Source organism: Marmota monax, unplaced genomic scaffold (genome assembly GCF_021218885.2).
Source record: "Marmota monax isolate L192 unplaced genomic scaffold, Marmota_monax_Labrador192_F-V1.1 WCK01_AAM20220418_F8-fsc00061, whole genome shotgun sequence".
NCBI lineage: Eukaryota > Metazoa > Chordata > Mammalia > Rodentia > Sciuridae > Marmota > Marmota monax.
Window position 1 is genome coordinate 12,710,214 of NW_026695230.1, and position 24,334 is coordinate 12,734,547.

At 43.8% G+C, this 24,334-nt stretch overlaps 1 protein-coding gene across 11 annotated transcripts in view; it reads right to left on the reverse strand.

The window, feature by feature from the left end:
* Bmal1 (basic helix-loop-helix ARNT like 1) overlaps positions 1 to 20,866 on the reverse strand; it is a 100,437-nt gene extending 79,571 nt beyond the window's left edge. For 6 of the 11 annotated variants that reach the window (XM_046438023.2, XM_046438021.2, XM_046438019.2 and 3 more), the window contains exon 1: positions 20,734 to 20,865. The gene's annotated coding sequence lies outside the window, so the exon portion shown is untranslated. Of the gene's footprint in view, positions 1 to 19,756; positions 20,126 to 20,733 lie in introns of those variants that run through there. The other 5 variants (XM_046438022.2, XM_046438020.2, XM_046438011.2 and 2 more) reach the window with 3 other exon arrangements.
* Positions 20,867 to 24,334: the final 3,468 nt, after the last annotated feature.

Below are 24,334 nucleotides of genomic sequence, written 5' to 3' on the forward strand. Positions count from 1 at the left end.
TGAGGTCAGATGCAAGGAACATCAGGGGAAAGCTAAGAGGACCTCTCAGAAAATTCGGCCAGAGCCACAGGTAATGAGAATGCTGGATCCAAACCAAGGACCCCACTTCAGAGGACAGGAAAGGTTCCAGGAGTCAAGGTCATTTCTAGAATTCTAACCCAAAGCAGGCAAGAAGAATGGCAAGGGAATGCTCTCAGGGTTTACAGAATGAATCTCTCTCTGGATGAGAGAACAATGCTCAAACCCTCCAGACATGCATTGTCAAGCCTTGTCCTTAGCCACCTGCCTCCTGTGGGACAGCTCAACCTTTTCCAAGTTTCAGGCTAATCCTGACCCAAGGCATGAGGGATGTGACTTGCTTACTGCTCACCTGTCAGATAAAGAAAGTGAAACCCCAAGAGGCTGAGTTTCTTAGCCAAGACCTCTAATTACTCAGTACTCTAATTACTCTAATTACCCCTGTACTGTGCTAGTTCAGCTGAAACTCTGCTGCCCCTCAGAGTGCCAAGGCTGATCTCTGAGTGCAAGCCCTCTGTATGCCACTTGCAGGACCCACAAGAGAGCTCCACTCTAGAAGAAAAAAAATGACTCCAGACCTCCTTCCTATGTCCCCTGTTGCTCTTGGCACCAAACCCCACACCCTCAAAACATCCACAACGAAACCCTCCTGCCAAATACAAGAGGCAAAGCTATTACCCTGGCATTTAAGGTCCTCCCTTCAAAGGACCCCAAATTCCTAACTTCTCATACTTCCCAAGGCTCTCAGCACCTCCTCAGACTGGGCAGGAGCCTCTCTCCTACTGGTACCACCCCGAGCAGCAATGTTCTCCACCTCCAAATCCCTTTCAGAACAGATTGGGCTTTTTTCTCTCCCCAGCCTCTTCCAAGCATGCTGATCTTACTCACCTATCTCCTTGGAATGACTCCAACTCCTCAAAGCCCAAGTAACCAAAAGGCCAGACTCTCCCATGTGAACAAGTAGGCCACCCAGACATCATCCAAGGTACTCTTCTCTCCAAAATTTATTACTTACATTGTTGTCATTAAGTGTTTTAAGGGTTTATCAAACTCCTTGTGAGGAGGTACACCATTAGGTAGTGACACTGGAGACAAGCAGACAGAGCAGAAGCTCATTCCACTTACCACAGCTGTCAGTAACAAAGGCTTCTGACGCTCCTACTGTGTGCTTATAGGTGGATGCAGGTGCCTTAGATACAAATCTAATAAGCCCAGCCTTTGCCTGGAGGAATTTAGATTCAAAAAGGAAAACATGTGAGACAAGTCCCACTAATGCTGCATGATGAATGCCAAACAGAAAGAGGAGCACAGAGGGCAGAGGTACCAAGAACAGAGGTGGTGATGATTTAATCTGACCTGAGAACGGGCTGTGAAGGGCTCAGAGAAAGCCACATTTGAACTTATCCCTGAAGGATAATTAACAACAACAATAAAAACAATGGCCAGCCAACATTTATTGGGTGTTTCCCACATGCTAAGCTCTGCACCCAACACTCCACCTGCTTTAGCACAAACCCATTTACTTACTTCCTGAGTCTCTACTGAAGACACTGCTCTAGGTACTGACAATGGAGCAGTGAGTAACATAAACATCAGGGACTGTCCTCACAGTGTTAATGATCTATTGGCAACAGACAATAAACCAAATATTAAGTAAAATATATAATACATTAGATGATGACAGCTGCTAAGAGGAAAAATAAAACAGAGAACATCCAGGGGCAGTGGGCTAGGCGATGTAATTTACAATAGGGTGACACTTAAGAAAAGACCTGAAGAAGGAGGGCAAACGAGTCATATCAGCATCCTGGGGAATAACGTTCCAGGGAGAGCAGCCAGCAGGTACAGCCTGAACAGGAAGCACACCTAGCATGTTTGAAGGACAGAAGGATTCCAATGTGGCTGGAGTGAAGCAAGAGAAGGGCAGGCAGGACCAGAAGGGACAGTCACACAAGTTGTAGACTTTGTTCGTCAGGGGTGTGGCACCACTCATCTGCACCACACTGAACTGTGCAGAACCCAGCCTGATTAACAGGTAGTGTGGCCTTGTGGGGTAGGAGTTGGAGAAGTGGTCAGAGAACTACTGGGACACTTTATGGGCCATGCTTAAATTTGGCCTTCCCTCTGAGTGAGATAGGAAGCTACTATTGAAAGGGTTCTGAGCAAAGGCCTGACCTGATCTGACCCCCACATCACAGGATTGCTGTGCAGAGAGTACTCAGGAGCAGGATGACGTTGGAAGGAGACTGCTTTGGAGACTACTCCAATAACCACACTCAACTACATGTCATGTTACCCTCACAATTCCAAGAGGTAGGTTCAATAATTGCTCTTTCACAGAAGACTAGATTGAGGTTCAAGAGGATCTGATAACCTGCTCAAGGTCACTGGGCAAGGCAGTGGCAGGGCTGCTGGACTGGGAAGCAGAGAGTAGAGCACTCCAGGGGGGAATGCAGAGTATCTGCCCTGAAGCAGGAGCTTGGGGGGGCCTGGCCTACTTGGGGAAGGGCAGGATCATGGATCAGGGGGCTGAGGCCTGGGGACAAACAGCAAGGGCAGCCAGTGAAGGCCAGTCTATGTCTTGCCCTCTCTCACACCAACAGCCACCAGCAGTGCCAGCTTGGACACCAGGCAACTGCTTCCTAACCCAGGCCCTACTCACTCTTGTCCTCCCCACATCAGTCCACAGGCAGCCAGTGGACACACGTCAGATATTTTCTTGCTCTTCACGCTCCAGTGCCTTCCCATTATGCCAGGTGCTGAGTAGATTGCAACTGATGTTGAGCCAGAGGATGACCCCTCAACCCTCCCACCATCTCCAGGCTTGTCTTGTCTCAAAACAGGGGAAGGCACCATTTCTGCCATTCCTCCTTCACAGGGGAGGCCTCCATGCTGAGGGGTATGGGGTGGGAAGACCTGCCAGCCAGGTGAGGTTCCATCAGACCAAGGCCGTGTGAAGGGAGGAAGTCATTCAAATGCACTAAGAAGCAACTTATGGGTTACACTTAAAAAATAAAATAAAATTGCACAAATTTATTTTTGTTAAATAAAAGCTTAAAAATAAAGTTGCTTACTCCAGAGAAAACTGAATGTACTTTACTCTTTATATGTGGCCACATAAAAGGAGGTCTGCGGATGTGTCTGAGTTATAAAGATTATGACAGGCATGTTCCAAATGGGAGCAATGACACCTTGAGGCCAAAGAGCACCTGTGTCCCGAAAGCTCCTGACAACATTTTCATAGGGATCAAGATGGGGGTCAGAGCTGTTTAAGGCCACAGAACCACAAGCAGGAGATAAGAAGTGAAAGGCCTCCTTACCAAGGATGACCGTGAACATGAGGGGCAGACTCAACAACCATGTGCTAAATAATTAGGTGAAACCATGAGACTAAGGCTGAAACAAAACTTTACAATTATGAGCCAGCAAATATTTGGGGACAAAAGAATACATTCTCCAAAGGAACATTCCCACCCCTGGGTTTGAATCCAGGCCCTCTGCAGGCCACCTTTTCTTCATATCATGGATGCAGATATGCTTTTAAAGGAAAGTACAACAACCAAAGAAAGAGTAGTAACAAGCTCCCTCCCTGCAAGGAAATTTGATTTGGGAACAAAGAGTCTTCCAGGGCCCTGGGAGAAGCATTAAATGATCACTGGATGAATGACTTATTCTCTGGTGCAAAGTCACTGTTCGTGGGTAGGAGAGGAATGAGGAAGCTCTGAAAAACAAGTGATTCCTCAGACCCCCTTCAGGAGATGAATAACTGGAAATTTTTTGGCAAATGCATCAAATAGGGACAAGATAAGTTCCAAAGGTTCTCCTCTTTTCGAAGGAAACTGGGAGAAAAGGGGCCAGAAAAGCACCATCATTCATGTTTGCAGGAAGAAAGCTTCTGAGACTCCACAGATCTGAAGGTCCTGAGGACTTCCAGAGATGGGAAATGTGAAGCGCTGGACAAATGGCCAGCCTCAACATCTGACAGGGAAGTCAAAAGAAGACTCAGTCAGGATGCTCAGTGAAATAACTTGGGTTTGTCAGCCACCAGCTTTTCTGCATTGTCTAAAGCCCAGCAGACAGAGATGAAGAAGGGTCTGTGAGTGTTGCTGATCTGATCAGAGCTTCAGAAAGGGTAGCAAAGGCAAACTATTCTCCATATGTGTGACGGCAATAGTCTGAGCCATCAGGAAAGGGACTTTGGGGGGCTGGATAAGGGGGAAGTAAGGGGGAGTCAATTAAAAATAGTTCCCTGATGGGGGTTAAAAAAGGAGGGGGGAATCTCATGAAAACAGAGGGGGGACCAGTAAAGGAAGGGGGCCCAGGGAGGGAAGAGGAAAATTACACTGTTATATTGTATGCATGTACGAATACATAATAATGAATTCCACCATTATGTAAAATTATATTGCACCAATAAAAATATTCTTTCACTAGGCATGGTGGTGCATGCCGGTAATCCCAGAGACTTGAGAGGCTGAGGCAGGAGGACCATAATTTTCAAGCTAGCCCCAGCAATTTAAGGAGATTCTATCTCAAAATTTTAAAAATATACATATTTTTAAGGGGCTGGGGATGTAGCTTAGTGATAAGACTAAGTGATAACCCAGATTCAATTCTCAGTACAAAAAAATAATCATTAAGAGTTGGAAATAAAAGGAGAAAGTCAGAGATTGTCGTAAAGCAGAATATATTCAATCATTCAATTTCAGAATCTACTCTTGATTTGAGAATATGTCTTTCAATTTTTAAGTTTTAATTTGTCTTTTTTTGAAATAAAGGTGATTGTATAAGACAATTGTCTTTAAAGGCTCTACTTGGCACAATAAAAAATGTTATATGAATTTTTTTAAAAGAGCTGAAAATAATAGGAGAGAAAATAAAAGTGTGCCTTCAGACAAAACTGCAGCATGAAATTTAGGCTTCTGTGTATAAACTGGCCCATAACTCTTCAGAAAGATGACTACTTACCTGGTACAGTTCAGGGATGAACAACTAGAGTGACCAAGAGAGCCATCTCCTGCTCATGCCCTCAGTTTTTGAATCTCCCTCTGAAGACCTTGGTCTGGCCCAGGTTGTCTGAATAGGAGAAGCTCAGTCCTCCCTAGAAGTCTTCTCAATCTCATTCCTCCCCATCAATAAACCCAGAGGATCTAAGAAAGAGCCAGGCTTTGGAATCAGAGACCTGGGTTCCTATCCCAACTCTGGCCCTTCTACTCCACTCTAAGTAGGCACTCGTCACCTCGTCTGAGGCCATTCTTACAACCTATAATTATTTTCATTGATTTCCCTTGTTACCTGCTTCTCTCTCCCCCCCGACAATGAAAGCTCCAGTCAGCCAAGACTAGGTCTGCCTGCTCATCACTGTCCCCAGAGCCAGCATCTAGAGCAGCAGCTACCATACTGAAGGACCTCAAGAGATGAAGGCACAGCTGGGAGCTATCTGGCTTCAAACACCAAGGAGTTGTCTTCAAGAGCCACACCACAGCCGGCCCTGCCAGGTGTGGGTCAACTGCTGAATGGACAGCCCAGGGTCCTCCTCAAAGTTCTGCAGCCAACCAGTGCTCCCGGCTTTCTCTGCAGTCCTAACCCCTTCTATTTGCACCATCTCACGAACACTCTCTCAGGTCACTCACCTGAGCAATGACAAAGAGGGAGGGAAGCTTCACAGGGAGAAGGATAAGGATACCAGTGAGTTCTCTTCAGTCTATAACGATGCTGGAAGGAAGAAGCTACATGAACAAAGTCATGATTGTGAACAAGAACATCAGAAATGAAAGGGGCCTGAGAGAAGCAGGGGCAGGGGCATCCAGTGCCAGCATAATGCAGTCAGGCTGCCTGTGATACATATAGCACATGATAAAGGAGAAAAAGTCACACAGTGGACAGGGACCCTGAAGAATTCATTTCTTTAAATAACTGTACTAAAGGCTGGCCAGGTTATGGGACGATCATTAACTTGAATACTTTCCCAACACCTTAAGAGCCTCTAGCTTGCTAGTTGCTGTGTGGAAGGGAAGCTTCCTCATCACAGGCTCCTTAATGCCTCATTCAGGAAGCAGTCTCCATAGGTCTAGGTCCACTTAAGAGTGTATATAGCCCAGGCCAGGTCACAAAAAACAGAAATTCTCGATTTGGCTTAAGAGTATTAATTTGTAAGATTAATTTTTACTACCCTTTTATGATTACAAAAGTGATATATGCAATGTTGACTACAGAGAAAGGGATGAGAATAAGATTCTACCAGGTGAGAACCACTGTTAATATTTGGTGCACTTTCCTTCTATGAATGAGATTTTTAAAAAACTGAGAATATTGTGAATATAATTTCAGTAGCTGCTTTTTCCCAGTAAAGTCCATCTAAAAATATTCCATAGAGTTCCAGGAAAGAAGTTTACTCTTAGTGAATAAATCAAACAACAAAATGAATAATAGAAGCCTTTCATGAAGTTTAAAAAATCACAACAAAACTAATTATTCAATTAAGCTCCCATTTCCCCACCAAAAGGAAAAAGTTACTATTATTTGGACAGAAATGCCCCATTATAATATTAAGCTAATTTTTTATATTCTTTTGTCTGCTTCTCCCTTTTACTAAATATGTATTGTTCTGAACAAATAACTTTTTTTTCAAATCAACAATAGAATTTTATAATTGCAACTTAGTATTTTGAAGCAAGAAATCAAGTCTCAGTGACTTTGGAAAGGTTTCATCTTCCAATCTGCAGGTGGAAGATGTTTTTCATTGTATCCTGTCACCTACAGAGTGGAGTGAGCCAAGGATATATGTGTCCTGTGCTGCCCTGTTGTCTGCCCTTGTCCTTGGTGAACACCTGGTTTCTACATGTGGGCCAAGAGCTTGGATGGAAGACAGCACAAGAACCTTTCTGCCTGGAAGAGAAGACTATTTAGGCAAGATGTCCTTAAGCGCATGCATTTTTTCACTCCTTGTAATATTTCACATTGTCATTCAATAATGTGTCCATGCCAGGCACCAGGCTGGGTGCTGTGACTACAAGGGTGAATAAACCAGATGCTATGCATGTTTCCAGGACCTGTAGTTTGCAGAGCTTCCCCATTCATTAGCAGCATTACACTAAGCCTTGGGGGTGGCCACCACAGTTATTTCCCTTTTCTAGATGATAAAACAAACATTCGTTGGAGTATTTTGTCCCAGATTATGAGGTGAGAGGGCTGGCCTCAAACCTAGGTTCTGACATCTCATCCAGTGCTCTTTCTAAAGTACCACTCACATTGATGACTCTCTTCTTATTGACAATCTAATATCTTTTGGATTGTTCAGATTTGCTCTGGGTGTGACCTGGCTGGGCCATTTCTGAGGATGAGCTACCCTGACCTCTAGATGACTGCACTCACCTGGCTTCAGTGTGGCTTCCTAGATTCTGACCCTGCACTCAGGTATCTTCCCAGCTGTTTAGCACCAGCTTCCAACTCTACTCACCTCCTGTTGCTGCCACCACAATGGTAGACTGCTAGCCTTCCCCAGTGCTGTCCGCCTTTCCATTCTTAAAAACGGACACTTTGCTAGACTCGTGGCATCCTAACTAAAGATATCTCCCAGCGTCTTTTGCAGCTATGCAGCACATGACTACGTTCCAGCCACTGGAAAAGAGAATGGGCCACTTCCAGGTCTTCCCCTTAAAATTATAGAATGTTCAAGATACCATACCTGGACCCCCTCCACTCTGGACTGGCAAAGGAGAGAGAGAAATCAACTTCCACCTGGTTTTAGCCACTATAGGGCTCCTTAACAGAGGAACTTGCCCAAGAAGCTTAAATGAGACTACTTTCTCCTAGCAAAGCCCCTTGCCCCTCATTCAATGCTTTAAAGGAATGTTCACATGTATGTAAAAAGCATTCCATTCAATTTTATTTTGTAGGAAACTTTTAAAAAATGAAATCACCAGAACCTCAAAGGTGATCTATGCTTGGGTCACAGGAAAAACTAAGAGGACCCAGAAAAGCAAATCAGCCTCCTACAGAAACAGTAGGGGAGAGAGCTTGAGGTGACAACTGCGACCAGTCTTCTCTTTCAGCAGCTCACTCTACTGCTAGAAAAGGCCCTGAAAGTTGAACCAATGTGCGGCAAGGTAACATCTCCATGGAAACTGTCATAATAGGAGCTTGTGCTCCTGAGCAAGAACTTGATGGTCAACTTTTAAAAGAAGTTATATAAACTCCATGTTTTATTATCTTTAAATCCTTGGGACTTTTATAGGTAAAAAGGTAGCTGTTCCAAGTAATATATCAAAAAAGATATATGTGTGTTCTGTACCATAGAGAGAGGTGCAAATCAATTAAACACAACACAACAGTCACATGACTTTTATTTACTCTGATTCAGTAACAGTGTACAGCACAAAGTAGTTCACATTAATAATTCCTGCTGACTTCTAAATATGGTGAATCAGAACATTTAAGAGCATCTTCAGTAGAAAAGCAAAGAGAAAACTTGAGTCGAGTGTGGAAGTTATAGTCAAAAAAGCAATACGGAAGTCCTGGCTCTGCCACCAACCAGCTGTCAATAAACTCTCAAGGCTATTTCCCAGTCCAGAGAGATGCGGTGAAGATTAAATATGACATCATATATAAAAATGACTATATATCCCACAGGAATGTAAAATGGCATTGTTTAGAAAAGCTTTAGCAGCAAGATTCCGATGAGCATCACTCTGAATCCTAGACCCGACTACAAGCTACCCAGCCACTCTTTGAAAAGCAGACCAAGAGCAATCTCTTTTACTGTCTTTAAAATTCCTCCACATGCATTAGCTGGCAAGAGTTAAGTCTCTCTGCTGCATTCATCACTGGCATCCATTTGCTCACCAGCCTCAGAGCAGCTGGCAGGACGTCAGTCATGGGCTGTAAAGAAAAGAGAGCTGCAGTGAGCTGAGGCCACTGCATGGCAACACGTCTATCAACTGACACCACGTTCCAAAGACGCACAGCACTGTCGGAAACCTCAAAATGGAGCCGGGATTTTTCTGCAGTTTGGAGTGCAGGAAAAAATAAGAGGAAAATGGCAGCTGTTAAGAGTGCAGGCTCTGGAGCCAGCCTATCTTGAGTTTGAATTGCAGCTTTTCCACTTAGCGTGCATCATCTGTGGCACCTCCGACTCTCAGTCTCCCTAACTAGAAAATGGAACTTATGCCACCAACCCCACAGAGCTGCCGTGAAGAATAAATGAGAAAAGACATGTTCTTGGCATATGGTCAACAGTCAAAGGTTAGGTACTACTATTAACAAGCATAAATACATATGTATTGCTGACAAAAATTAAGATTTGGCAGATCTCCAGTCATGGCTTTGCTACAGGCTTTATAACCAATTATTACCTGGACAGCATGCTGGCTCATCCATTAATTCCCCAGGCTAATCAAGGTTCTTCTGGATTTTTGCCTAATGCCTCAAGATAGGGGAAACATCCAAGAAGGCCCAACTAGTCAGCTGGCTAGATTCTGACACTTGATTTTCTGGTTCATAGCTGCCCATCACTTTCCTGAGAGGTATTCCCAGAGAAAAACAGATTCACATGGATATCTGGGCCTAATTTTCCATCCAAGCCCAGGCTTGTGGCTCTCCATCTTTGGGGGGGGAAATGCATAACTGTCTGTAAAACATGGCCCTACCCAGCAGAGAGGAGCCTGTCAGCACCCATGTGGCGGACAGCGCCACATCCCTAAACAAGCCCTGGAGGTAGGGGAATTTCCCTGGGACCCTCGTAGACAATACACCTTCACTATCAAAACTGCAGGACTGCTCCCTGGAGCCCAAAATCAACATTACCACTTTAAACCCCGCATTCTTCCCTCATTTCACTCCAGCATCAGATCCACACTGTAAAGGGATGGACAAGAACTGTTACATCTGTTCCACAGACAAGAAATCAGGCTCAGTTTGAGACACTAAGTGATTTGGCTTAGGTATATGGTGATTAGGTAGCAGAAGCAGCCTAGTGTACAGATTATTGGACTCCTAACCTGGTGTTCTTTCCAGAAAATATGGTTATTTGTTTTTAAACATCTGTCTTCCATAATGGTGCTTTGCTTCTGAAGAATTAATTAATTTAGGCATCTCAGTCACAGTACAGTGCAGATTCACACACTTAAAAGCCACTCACAGAGGCAGATGTTCACCACACTCCAGAAATCTAAAGGGAGACTGATAAGAGCCATGCCGATTAACATAATTGTCAATTAATTCGGAGTTCTGGTTTTCTGTCCCTCTTTGCCTGGATTCACCTCCTAACCTCCTGTTCAACCTCTGCTGCAGTTAGTCCCTCTCTCTACTCTAATGCAACTAGAACATTAATACATTCATGCTTTAGGGAGAATTATTTCATGTCATAAAAAAATTTTTTAAAAAACCCAAAAAATTCCAGTGGTTCTCCACTGCCCCCTAGTCTCTACCTCACTAGGTAAACTTTGACTTGTCACTTAACTTCACCATTTCCTCTTCTACAAAATGGTGATGCAGGCTAAATATCCGCTCTGGCTTCTGATTCTAAAGCAAGCCCTCAAGCCCAAATTTTGCACCTGGAAGTTTCTGGGAGGTAGCAGAGTCCAGTGTTCAATAACCTCCATGGCTTGTTTTCAAGCTACGTGAACTTAAGATTGCCCTGTGCCTCAAATTCCTCAACTCTAAAATAATGATGACAATAGTATCTACTTCATGAAGATTTTGTTAATACTTGTGAAATGCTAACAACATAATAAGGACTCCATAGACATTGGTAATTATAATCATCTTAAAGTTGGAATTTGTGTTTGGGCCTTGAATGTCTTCCAAACTTAAATTCCCACTGTTATTTGAGAACCTTCCATTCCAAGGAAACACTGGGTCCCTGAATGCAAACTGGTCATCCCCACCCTGTGCTTTTTAATTCTGTTGTGGTCCCACATATCCAACCCCAAAAGGATCTGTCTTCATCTTGTCTGTGAATCTAAATCCTAGATAAGATTAAAGGTCTAAATTAAACTTGACAACTTTCATAAAGTCATTTCCCTTCTACAACACTTAAAGAGACCTCGCTAGTCTCTAAATTCCTGCAGCATTTATACTCTAGACTATGTCATCAGCATTACATGTGGCCTTGGATGATCTTTCCAAAGAAGCTTTAGACTCCTTGGTCCTAACAACTATTTCTGCTCTTCCTCGGGGCCTAGCATGGTGCCTGCCATATTTCCTTTTAGATATATGTTGACTGAATAAATAAACATATCATACTATGCCCAAATGAACATGCAATGTGTTTCCTTCTAGTTGATGTGGTTCAGTTTCTGATTTGCTGCACTTTGGAGCCAATTAAAGATAAAATAAGGATGAACATGAACAGGGGAGGGACAACCATGGCCAGTTAACTCCTCATCATCAGTAAAAAGCACTGATATCTGGCTAACAGAGAATAAGAAAAAACACAAATGTCCAAAGGAAATGGTAATTCAGGTCCATAGGAAACGCAGAATTTGGGTTCAGGCTTGGGAAAAACACACACACACACACACACACAACCCCAAGTTCATGAACCTATTCTGTTAGAGAGTGAAGGAAATTTGAGGTTTTCTCCAAACCAAATCCACTCACTGAATGAATAAGCAAGTATCCATTGAGTGAGTATTCTGTACACTTAGTTGCTGGGGATATTGTAGGAACAAAAAATAGATGATATTCCTGCTATTCAGCATCTAAGGAGGAAAGCCAGGTACAATACCACCCTCTAGCTCCAATGTGAAGTCCATGAAGCAATAACTTCTTGGCCCAACTCCTTGCTGTTTTCAAGTAAGACACACAGAAAAAGGAATATACCACTCAAAACTGACCAACTGGGCAGTGCTAAAAGTGCTCTGTCACTCCCAAGGAGGCATCCCTCACTCTAGAATCCTCTGAGGACATCCACACCATAGCACTCTGCACTTCAATCATTTCAACACAGCCAGTTGAGCTCTGCCACTAGCGTCATTTAAATATCAAACCTCTCAAATGGCAAAGTGGCCCATGAGGCCAAAAACAAAACTCAGAGGTGGGGAAGGGGGGGCAGCAGTTGGTTAAAGGATCAGTGGTTTCTTCCACTGCCAAACCTTAGGTTCCTTTCTCCTTTGAAGCAGAAATCTCTCCTAAAGCCTTGGGGGAAAAAATTTCTTTTCTTCCAGCAGGATACTGAAAATAGCTTTGCATTTAACATTTAAAATTGTTTTTGATCCCACACTCTTTCAGCTCTGTTCTCTCCTGCAAATTCATTCCATTTCCCTAAGGGCACTTGTAAGTGTATTTCGTAAGCAAACAAACCATAGTCACCATTTTTATCCCCAAGAGTTAAAAGAAAAAAAAAAAAGATTTACATAATTATATAGGAGATAAGTTGGCCAAGAACACAGGAATCTTATCTGGACCAAAAGTTCTAGGATAAAATTTCTTTCAACTCATCAAGAAAGATAGCAGATAGAAATCAAGGTTCATATTGAAAGCTGAACTGCTGAGTATTATACACAGGAGCTTCTTGAGTTTCTCATTATTTGCATACCATATAAAGTAGAGGTGGACATTTGAGGGCGGGTTTGAACAATGAAGTATATGTATGTCTTTCTGTTATGGTAAGAAAACACAGAATTTCATAGCTGAGAAGGACCTGAAAAATCAATGTTCTATGAGGACAATTTACTCAAAAGTTACTCAGCAAATTGGTGACTGGACCTCTTCCACTGACCAGTCCAGCTGTTCCCTACTATATGCTCTCTCATTTATAAAGCATGAGACCAAATCTTAATGGCACAAAGGTAAAAATTCCTTTTATAAAACTTTCTGACAGACCAGAAAAACAGTAGAAGCGACTAATGTAAATGGTTAATGCTAATATTAAATAACTATAGTGCAATATGGATGAGGAGGCCAAGCCAAAGAAGGCTAAATCAATGCTATAATAATGCTTTAGTACTAAATACTATGATTTCAGCCATAGTTGCCACTAAACAGCTTTTGTGGGCTTGCCTGGAAACTAAACCACTATTTAGTTCCATTTTTTTTTATATAGAATAACTTATATCAAGTTTCCATCAACTACCTTACAAATAAACTTTAAGAGAAAAACCTGTTTTTAAGATGGTTGTGCATGTAAAACAGAATTCTAAGGTCTGAAGCTCTGTACTCAACGTAATTAAAACAGTAATAGTTGGTGACATATGCTACAAGTACACGTATGAGGAAACCCTTCAGACCCTTAATTTGTTTATATGCAACAATGCATACAAACAATGCATTATGTTTTATTAAAAGACCTGCTGAGCAGGGTACAGTTAAACTACTAGTTATAACATCACCAAAGGCAACTGCTCTAATTCAATATACAAGTATTTGTAGGGCCCTTCTAACACTGGGTTTGGAGTTATGAGGAGGAAGGAGGAGGGAGAAAATATCTGCACAAAAGGAACTCCTACTCTAGTTATGCTGGCTTCACTGTTCTCAGAAACATCAAACTACTTCCAATCTCAGGGCTTTGGTACTTGCTATCACCTCTTCCCGAGATACTTTCCCCCAGATCTTTCTGAAGCTGAGCTAAGTGTCACCTCCTCAGGGAACCCTTCTCTGATGACATAGCTAAAGCAACCTTCTTGCCACCATTAATTATTACTACTGTTTTACTCTACTTGATTTATTTCCCAGTACCTGTCACCACCAGTGGCTAACGTATCCTATTGTTTACTGTCTGCTTCTACTGACCTCTGTTTTGTTCACCCCTATACCCTCAGTGCCCAGAGCAGTGCCAGGCAAATGGTAGGGATCCAGTGAGTTCCACCCAGTGAAAGAATGAGGAGAGCTGGAGAGTGGGAAGTGAGGACAAGGTAATTCATCATGAAACAATTAAAAAATAAGAGAACTGGCCTTCCTAATTAGGCATGCTATGGCAATTTGCTAATTATGAAGTATCATTCCTTCCGCATACATTGCTGGCAATCAAAGTAAAGAGAGCTAGTGTATAATGGGAGTAAATGTCCTCAGACGAGGTTTCATGAAGAAGTGAGATTCAAGGCAAGCAGTCAAGGACGAGAGGTCTTTCTGGTAAAAGGAACAATGGAGTGAAGAGTACAGCAGAAAAGAGTATAAACTGGGTGGCCAAGGGAGGGCTGGGAAATGACAAGCAGGATGGAACTTCAGGACTGGGCTGGATCTCAAGATAGAGGTTGGGGGCAGGCTGGCAAGGAAAAGCAGGGTTGGCCTTGGGAGGCCTAGAAGACTGGACACAGGATGTTCTTAGAAGACACAGCTGATCACATCCTGTGGGGGAAAACTGAAAGAAGTAGAGAATAAACCAGAAAACCTGTTAGGAGGTTGACCATGGTAATCTAAGTATAGGGGACAAAAGAAGATACTTCCCTCTGCCTAGATGAGGGGCTGGGGTAGAAATGAGCAAGATGTCAAGGAACTTCCTCCCCACAAAGGCAACTTCCAGGGAATCTCACTGCAGCACCCTTTGGCAGGTACAGGACAACTCCCATGCATCCTAGTCTCAGAACACCCAAGAAGGAAAGCTGGGTTCAAAGCGGTAACTCTGAGGGCAGAGCATGTCTTTCCCTACTTTCTGATTAGAGATTAATTATATTCAGTGTAGCCGGTGATTATTATCCTTTTATTCTTTGAAAAAACAAAGTGATATCTGACTTTGCTGTGCAGTATATATTTGAACATTATATAACACATTTTATGTAACAGGTACTTGACATAAAACAATGTTTCCCTTACTATCTGAATGTATTTGGGGAACAACTGGCATTTAAAAGATACAATAATATGTATACACTAAAACGGCAGATACCCAAGGGTGAGTGTGCTGGTCTTAGGGGTAAGGAGCTAGGGAGAGGAGGATGAAGGTGAGAGACTTCTGAAAAGGATTCCTTCGCATGAAGAGCTCTGTGGATGGCTCCTCAGAGGCAATGTGTTAGGTCTGGAGGTTCATCTCATACAAAGCAGCCTGGGAAGGAGGTGGCTGAGCCATATAGGGCCTGAATCAGAGAAATGTCTCAGAAAAGCAAGAGGCCAACATGCACAACAGGATGTGAGAAGATACCCAAAAGCCCTTATAACTGCTATTAGGGTAACAGCTGAATGAGTGTCCCTCATATCCCATGGTAGAGGCCTTCATCCCTGCTATAAGGAGGTAAACACACACTTATCAACAATAACAATGATTTGCAATCACCAAAGGCCTAGCGGGCTCTTGCACAGTGCTGGGTACGTGCCACACAGGATCTAACACAGTGCCCCTCCTAGAAGACATCTGCTACAGTGGTCTGGAATAGACTGTGGAGTCCACCAGACACAAATCTTGCTCCAACCCTATCAACAGAGTGACCTTGAGCAATTCATAAAATTTCCTCACTTGTAAAATAAGGATAATAATGTTGCCAATTTCACTGGGTAGTTCCAAAGACATCTAAGGTAACCAACACATTTGCTAGCACATAGAAAGTGCTCAATAAATGTTAATTTCTATTACCATAATTAATATTATTCTCATTTTGCAAGTGGGGTAAATCAGACTCAAAGAAGCTCCCTAATTTGCCACATTGCACATTTCAAACAGTAGCTGAAGGAATAAATACATGTAAATGTTTTACCTCAATATGTGCAAAAGCTGGTGGATACAGTATTAACTAGAATATAAAATTAGGCAGACCATCCATCCCCTTCTTTACCCAAGCTGGACAAACATGAGTTTATACTATTTAAAAGGACAACATGTACTCAAGTAAAAATCATTTTCCATTATATGCCAGCACTCAACGTTCCTCAGAAGCAAAGATGACTAAAGCTTATCCAATCTCATCTGCCCTTGAAGCTAAGTCTCCACCTCAAACTCTCCTTCCATGAGAACTAATCACTTGCAGCCATATCCACTCATGCCCCTGCTGCATCTGTCATCTCATATCCCTGCTCTCTATGGTGTGCATCCCTCCTCCCCCTGCTCATCCCTAAATGCTCATCCTATTCTGTCTCTTCCTCAAGATCTTTAACTGGGATATGCACTGGTCATGCATGTCCTGAAGGCTCCCTTTGCCTATCATTTTGGGAAAACCATAACTCCTTCCAAAGTGGTCAACATAGGGGAGCAGGAGAGAGATTCCTAGAGACAATCTAACATGATATATAGCAGAATCTAAGGAAATCAGAGATGGGTCAAAGGCTGGGGACACTGCTGCCAGGTGTGAGGAGAAAAACAAAATGAAGAAACAGTTCTTGCAGGATCAAGCTCCTGAGCTTAGACTTGAAAGCAGAAGAAGATTTGGACATGGGAAGACTGGGGGAGGTGAGGAAGACCTGGGCCAAGGGCTGGTGCAGGGGATGAATAGACCTCCAGCTTGTCTGGACAGTTCTAGACACACAGCAAAGTCTGGCAGACAGGTGAGCTGGATATGGAAAACCCTACACACTTGGTCAAGGAGGCTGGGCAAAGCAATGATAAGCAGCAATACTGAAAGCCAACACCCACTGAGCATTTGCTGTGTGTCGTGAATAACTTGACATGCTTTTCCAGTATTTGAATTCATTCAATCTATACCACAATTCTTGGAGGTGGAGGCTGATCCCAGTTTTATAGGACACCAAGACACACCGAATAAAAGCAACATGACACAGATCATAAAACAAGTAAGGAAGAGTTGGGGTATGAAATCTGGCGCCTGTGTTCAAAATAACCCATCCAAACTTCCTCAAAAGACAACTTTGCGGGTGGAGGGATATAGTGTTATGAGGATTCTGGAGGAAACTGCTTGCAAATAGTCTACAAACCTGCAACTTCAAGGCCATAAAGACTAGCTATTAGCCAATAATGTCTAGCACCCAAAGCCAGAGGGACAGGGCAGAACTAGAGAAGAGCCCTAGGAAGAGAAGGGCAGTATGAATAGGAGAGGCTAGGACAGATACCAACCCTCAGTGTGTGCAGGAAGAGATTCAAGAAAGCAGCACGACCCAAGGTGGAAATGAGGAGGGGTCTTCAGAAGGGGAAAAGACAGGTGAAATAAAAGCTGCAAAGGGGCCAAGAACAATTATTTAAGAGTGAGATAAGGCCCCTGGAATTGGAGGTTTAAAGTTTTTGGAGGAATTTTTTTTTTTTTTTCAGTAGCAGGGATTGAACTCAGGGGTACTCTACTACAGAGCTACATCCTAGCCCTTGCAATCCTCCTGCCTGAGCCTTGTGAGTAGCTGGGATTACAGGTGTACACCACTGCACCTGGCTTGGAAGAAACTTTGGGAAGAAATAAAGAAGGGCGGTAGGGAGAGAAGCCATAGGGCAGGAGATGACAGTGGAGGAGGTAATGCCCACTGTTCTGTGAAGAGACTGGTGGAAAGGGAGACAGACTCAGGTGACCAAGTATAGATATATGTAAATTGCTTGGTGTACAACAACCTCATAGCAGGTATGCATCTTCCTCTTCTGTACTTCATGTTCTATGTCAAGACAAAGGTTTCTCTTGGTGGGGAGGCTGAGGACAAATAGCCCAAATGATTCTAGTGACATGACCCTGGCAGAGATGGGAGAGATTGGTAGCTGGCATCAAAGAAAAGCTTCCTGTTTGCTAGACATTTTACAGGCACATTTCCCTTGATCCTTATATAGACTCCAAGAGGCAGGCACTGTCATTACACCACAGAGGAGGAGGCTAAGGTCAGAGAAATGAAGCACTTGTCCAAGGCCACACAGCTTGAACCCAAGTCCCAGGTCTTAGGCTCCTGTCCATTGTGAGGGCTCAATCAGAGGAAACAGAGGAGGGACCCACTTGCTTTCTCTGCACTGGGCGGAAAGAAGGGGACAACAGGGAAAGGATATTTTGAATACAAAGAAAAAGAAACTGAGAAGCTTAAGTCGGAATAGGTCTTGTTTTGTGAGTTAGAGAAGAAAAGACTGGGTGGATATTTGGGGTAAGTCAGAATCTTATGAAAAAGTAACAAGGAAGAAAGATAAGACTGTGGAAAAGGATGACATGCTTATATCCCTGAGCTCCTAACTAAACCTCAAGGTCTACAAAGGACTTTATTTCCCTGCAAGTGCCTACTGTAGCTGGCATGGTACTAACTAAAATTATTGTCTGTCATTATAACATTGTAAGGGGCAGAAACTTTCTTTAATGTTGATATTCTTCTACACAGTGAGAGTTGATGGAATTACAAGTAGATAAAGCTCATAGATGAAGGCAACCTCTACACTAAAGAGAGAGATTAAATATTTAGTTTAATTTTTTTACATATTTATGTAGTTTTGTTAATGTAGCCAAGTCTTTCTGTAGTGCTTGTCTATCTTTTAGAATATATATTCTATTAAGATTGTTGGTATAAATGGATAAATCTGACATTGTTCACTACCTTTTCCTGACCTGTGGCATTGCAAATCTCTCCTGCAAATAGCAAGCTCTTCAGTAGTCCTCATTTTATAAATCATTTGAAATGGATCCTTTAAAACACCCTCTGTTGATTTGCTTAGCTTTCTTATGAAAATAGGACTTCAGCTCATATGTTATGGAGGTTCCAGGAGGTAAATATCAACCTGAATTCAAATGTATTAAATATTTAAAGACTCACAGGACTTTAGAGCAGAAGGAACCTTTGACATAACCTAGTTCAATTGTCTTACTTTCCATCGGAGGCAAAAAAGAACCCAGAAAGATTTAGTAACTTGTCCCAAGAGGCACAGCCCAAAGAGCCCCAATCTGGGCTAGAAGCTCCTAACTTCCAGGTTAGTGCTTTTCCACCACATGTGCTCTTTTCTCTCCCTTTAAATTGTAGGGTTTGGAATAAGATACAAATTTAAGTACCATTTTAATATTCTTACTATTCTCTGTCTAGGTCTACAATCAGAATCAAAATACCTCTACAAATCCATTTTCAAATCCTGCCTAGGAAATTTCCAAGTCTTCTAAATATGCTCAACAAACTGTTTTTAAAATGATCAATAAAGTGATCTCAGCAATAATGCTTAACGTGATGATTATATTTTGTATTTTAAAAATATTTTGGAATTTCATTATATGGAAATCAAATTTAAAAGCACTGATTTTTTTTTTTTTTAAGTCTTGCAAGCACGGAAAGCATAAGATTATTCAAAACTGCTCAGGAGCAGCAATGATTATTTTAAGCTCATGATTCAACGGGTACATTAATTAAAAACTCCACCAACCCAAATTGACAGATGTTGATATCAATGAGACCTGAAGAATTAAAATAATAGTTGTTATATAAAAATAGATTAAAAGGGGAAAAGCACATGTCAAAAGGACAAATGACAAGCAAATGTTGTGGAAATGATATGCATCTAATAGATAGCTTTTATGGATTAAACAACAACGACAAAAAAACGAAGATCCTGGAAATACTGTCAAAAAAAAAAAAAAAGTTCTCCATTAATACTGAATCTGATTTCTGGAAGCTGAGTGAGAAAACTTGGCTAATAATTTCTTGCTGAGCAGCGATGTAAGGACAGGAGAGACCCGAGACTGCAAGCACTAAAGTGCCCAAACAAGGATAGGTGATCGCAAAAGGACCAAGGCTGGGAGGAGAATAGGAATAAGGCTTGGGGTGGCGGGAGGTTCAGCGGATCTCCCACTGGCCAGCACAAATTTGACAACAGATGCCCTTCCATTTCCTGCGCCCATCATCTAGCACCTGTGCTCTCCCTGCTCTCGCGACCCCTCGGGGTGGCTGACTCGTGCCCCACAAGGTCGGTATTAATTTCTACCTTTCACTTCTTCCTCCGGGCAAACCTGAGCTCTCTTGACAGTCAACGCCGAGCAATCGCTAGCGGAAATCTTTTTTCTTCCCCGACATCTGTCAAACCCCCAGCAGAAGCCAGTCTCGCGGCGTCCTCCGCGGGGCTCCAGAGCTCCAGAGCCGGAAGCGGGGCCACACCTGAGCGCCGGGCGACATCCCCACGCCGTCGGGTAGCCCTTGTCGACCCACGGGGGGATCTTCCCGGGACGCCCAGGACCTGGTCGGAGCTCGCCAGGCGAAAGTTCGCAGGTTGGGGTCGGCTCCACGCCGGGTCGGGGATTCCCGGGTGCAGCACTAGCCCCAGTTACAGGGCCGAAGGGGCGGGCAGACTCGGACTCCCCATTCCGACGGAGACGCCCTCCCCACCCCCACCCAGCCTCGCGGGCTCCCGAAAGGGAAGTGAAGAAGGGGAGGAAGGGCAGGCAAGGCATCGTTCCCCCAACGCTCTCGGGAGACAGCCGCCAAAAATGGTTCCCTCGGGGGTCCCTGCTGCTCCCGACTATATATCCTAGGACTCGCCCTCAGCCGGATCATTACTCCCAAAGGGCAGAGCTATCTCTTTAAGAGGCAGCTGGCTGCTCCCTCCTCCCGCCAGGTAGCGATGTCCGCGAAGGGAAGGTGGGTACTCCCGTGGACACTTTCCTTGTGCCTTTTAGGGCGCCTGCGGCACCTCTGCCCGCCCGGGCCGGCAGTGCCGGCCCCTGCTAGGAGGATGGGGGCGGGCGGGCGCGGCGCCTTTAAGGGGCGCAGCCTCCTCGCGGCTTGGGTGGGGGCAGGGAGCGAGTACGGGCCCTTTAAGGCCGGCAGCGGGCACGTCGGGCAGGGTTCCCCGGCGGCCGGGCTGCGCCCCGGGCGGCAGCGGGGGCGCCGCGCCTGCCAGGGTGCTAACGGCCTCCGACGGGGTGCCCCGGCCGCGCCGCTAGCCTCAGGCGGCCCGACACTCACCGTGGCTCGCCCGGAGCGCCCGCGCCCGCGCCCGCACTCGGATCCCGCGGCGGCGGCGGCGGTGAGTCCGGCGCGGGTAAACAGGCACCTCCGTCCCTGACCTACTTTCTGCCTTCCCTAAATGTCGCACCACTAACCTACTTTCCGACCAATCCGCTCCCCGCCGGCCCAGGCCCGGCCCCCCGCCCACCAATCGCTTTGCCCAACCCCCCTTCCCCGCCCACCAATGGGGGAGCCGCGGAGCCCGGATACCTGCCTCTTCCCGCCAGCCAATCCGAATGCGCGAAGGGAGCTGGTCTCGGCGGCCGTTTCTGGCCAATCCGTGCGCGGCTCTGCGGCCCACTGGCCAGTTGCGTGGCGGCTCTAGAGACCGCTGACCAATGGTAGGGCGGCAGGGAGCCGGTTTACCTGCTACTTTCCCGCCACCAATCATTTGGCGCACAAGAGCGCACGCCCCGAAGAGGGGACCAATCAACACACTCTCTCTGGATTTCTTCGCCCCTGCCCTCTCCCTTTTCCTTCAGGTCTCCCACTGGCCGTGGCCGCTGCGGGTGCGGACTCTTCGCTCTCGCATTCGCCCGGCGCGTCCCTCTTCACTGGGTCTTTGGTTGGCATCCGACTCCCGGATTTGACCTCTTCTCCTTCGCGCTCTTTACTCGGAACACCTTGCCTAAACGTAGCTTTTCCTCACTTCCCTCGCTCCTGCTCCATCTAGGAAACCAAATTTTAGGAACACAGAGTGTCAGACTTGTCCTAAAAACCGCTGGTTTGCCAAAGTCCAAAAGAGAGAACGAATACTTAATTTTTCTAGGAAGCTTTTCCACTCCAGAACTGCAAGTGTTCTCTCGTTCCTTTCATTATTCTTGACCTCCAGGCGTCCCGCGGAGCTGTCACTGTCGTTGTTCAAAAGAGAAAACTCAAGCGCAGAAGGATTCCTTTACAGCTCTTTCCAGTAGCAAGGTTCTGATCTACTGTGTGTTTACTGTGTGGCAGACACCATCCCAGCGACCGCGATCTCTACTGAAAAGAAAAGGAAAAACAAAAACAAAATCTAAGGAACTAGACAGAAGGAGAGTTACAGAAAATAAAAAAATTCCATAACAACATGTGACTTGAGTGCCGAGAGTACGGAGAATCTGTCTTACTTTTGTATCTCAAGCACTTAGCAGAGGACCTCTAGCACAAAGAACTCCCCACCCCTCTAAATGTTAAAACTACCTGAAAACAATTGGCTTCTTTTATCCATGACCCTTCCCTTTGAGCATCTAATGGGATGAAGGCGGGGCGACACCTAGCAAGTACTCCATGAATGATTGTTGGCTGGATAACACGAACAAATGGAATTAAATCTGTGACCCAGACTAGCCTCTGTGACTCTAGAATTCTAGACTCAAGTTCCTGGAATCTCGACACTGAGTTTAAATTGTTGCAAAACCATTGCCCATCCCAGCTCATTGCAGGCACGCAATGTTTATCTATTGCCTGCTTGTAGACTAAATGCAGACTATTTTCAAGGTCAACCAACTTCACTGGTAGCTTTCTATTTTTCCTAAATTTACATGTAGGTGTAATCTTACTGCTGTTTACTTTGTCTCTGCCCCCATACCATAGACACTCTATGTAAGTGAGACTTGAGCAAAGCACTTGAAAATACATTATGGACAAGATTAAAAAAACAAAAACAAAACTATGGGCTGGATGCTGGTATAATTAATTGGACTAGTAAGTAACTAGCTAAATAACCATAACCTAAGATTCTGATTAATGAGTGACTGTTGATCAGAAGAAAGAGTAGAGAGAACCAACCTTTGGGCAGCATCTACTATGTGCCAGGCCCTGTGCCAAGTGCTTTCCTGGCATTTTTCTCTGAATCTTCCTAACCAGTTTGTGAGGAAGCTATTATTATTCCATTTTACAGATGATAAAATGGAAACTCAGAGTTTAACTAGCTGACCTCTGTCAGTGGCAGAGTGATGATTCAAACCAGATTTTTTTTTAATTATTATTATTCTGAAGCCTCTATTTCACATCAGGATGGCAGAACTCTCCAAGGTCTGGACCTCAGGACTTTTAAGCAGTGTCCTGAATGAAGACCCAGGAGACTTGCATCACATTTCCAGAAGATACAAAGCCAAAAGGGAAAAGATGCCATTATGTAACATTAGCTAAATCCAATATGCCTCTAACAGGGATAAATATGGTGTCCTACACCCTGGGAAATCAACTGCTCAAAGGCAGGATAGGGACAGATATAGGGCTTGTTTGTTTTATTTTTGCTTTTGATTTTGCTTTTTTTTTTTTTTTTTTTTGACATGTGGTCTTGCTACTTTGGCCAGGCCAGATTTGAACTTATGGTCCTGCTGCCTCAACCTCCTGAGTAGTTGGGATTTCAGGCCCATTTACATGCCCAGCTCAGAGGTGTCTTAACAGATGCATTTAAGAGCAAGATAAGGGTCTTAAGTGATAAACAACTCAATTTGAAACCACAGTGAATTGTGGCTGCCAAATAAAAGAACACTGTCTCAGGCTGCATCAATAGAAATCTAATATAAAGAAAGATGGGTGTGATTGTACTGCCTGGTGTTGGTTAAGACCCACATGGACTATTATCTGCAATTAATACTTGGCAAAGAAAAACTACCTACATGCACCAGGAGAGGGACCAGGATGTAAAAAGACTAGAAACTATGTCATATGAGGAAAGATTAAAGGAAGCAGAAGGTTTAGCTTCAGGGGATACAAGGTAACTGTGTTCATATATTTGGAGAGCTGTCAAATAGAAAACAAATTAGACTTATTCTCCTTTGGGGCCTTAAGGAATGGAAGAGGTACCTGCAAGTGGAAACTCTAGAAGAATCAATATGAAGAATTTTCTAACAACTTGAGCCCCTTCTGGCTTGATAAATTGAAATTCTTTCCATAAAAAAATTGTCCAAGCATGAATTTGATGGTCAAATTGAGGAGGGAAGGCTAGGAAAGTTATCGTTAGGATTCTATTCTTCTGGGAAGGTGATCCTTATATGTTGGTTTTTTCCCTTTTAATGTTTATTACCCTGTCTTTTCCTACCCTTAGTAGCAAACTGTCTCTCTTTTCATATGTGCCTGTTCTTCCATTTGTAATTATATTGTTCTTTAGTATTTCTCTCTGTTGGAGATCCCAAACACCTCCATTTTCTAGGTACCTAAGCCCCCCTTTTTTGTTTTACTTTCCAGAATACTAAATAGTCAATTCTAGAGCATTGTTAAAGTATGATTCTCAATCTAAAATTCACTGGGCATGAATAGAATCATATGAATACAAGGAAGGGAAAATAAAATGTTTATTGAGCATCTACCATGTAGCAGATGCCTTAAATACATTTAACATAATCATTACATTAACCCTTGCAGTTCATATGATCACTGTCTATACTTGCTAGCTGGATCACCTTTATTAAATTGCTTAACATCTTTGTACCCTAGTTTCTGCATCTGTAAAATGAGAATAACCAAATATGTACTTTAGAGACTTATTGTGAGAGTTTACTGAGAAATACATGGAAAGCCTGGCATACAGTTATTATTGTTATTGTTGTTGTTATTATTATTATTATTATTATTT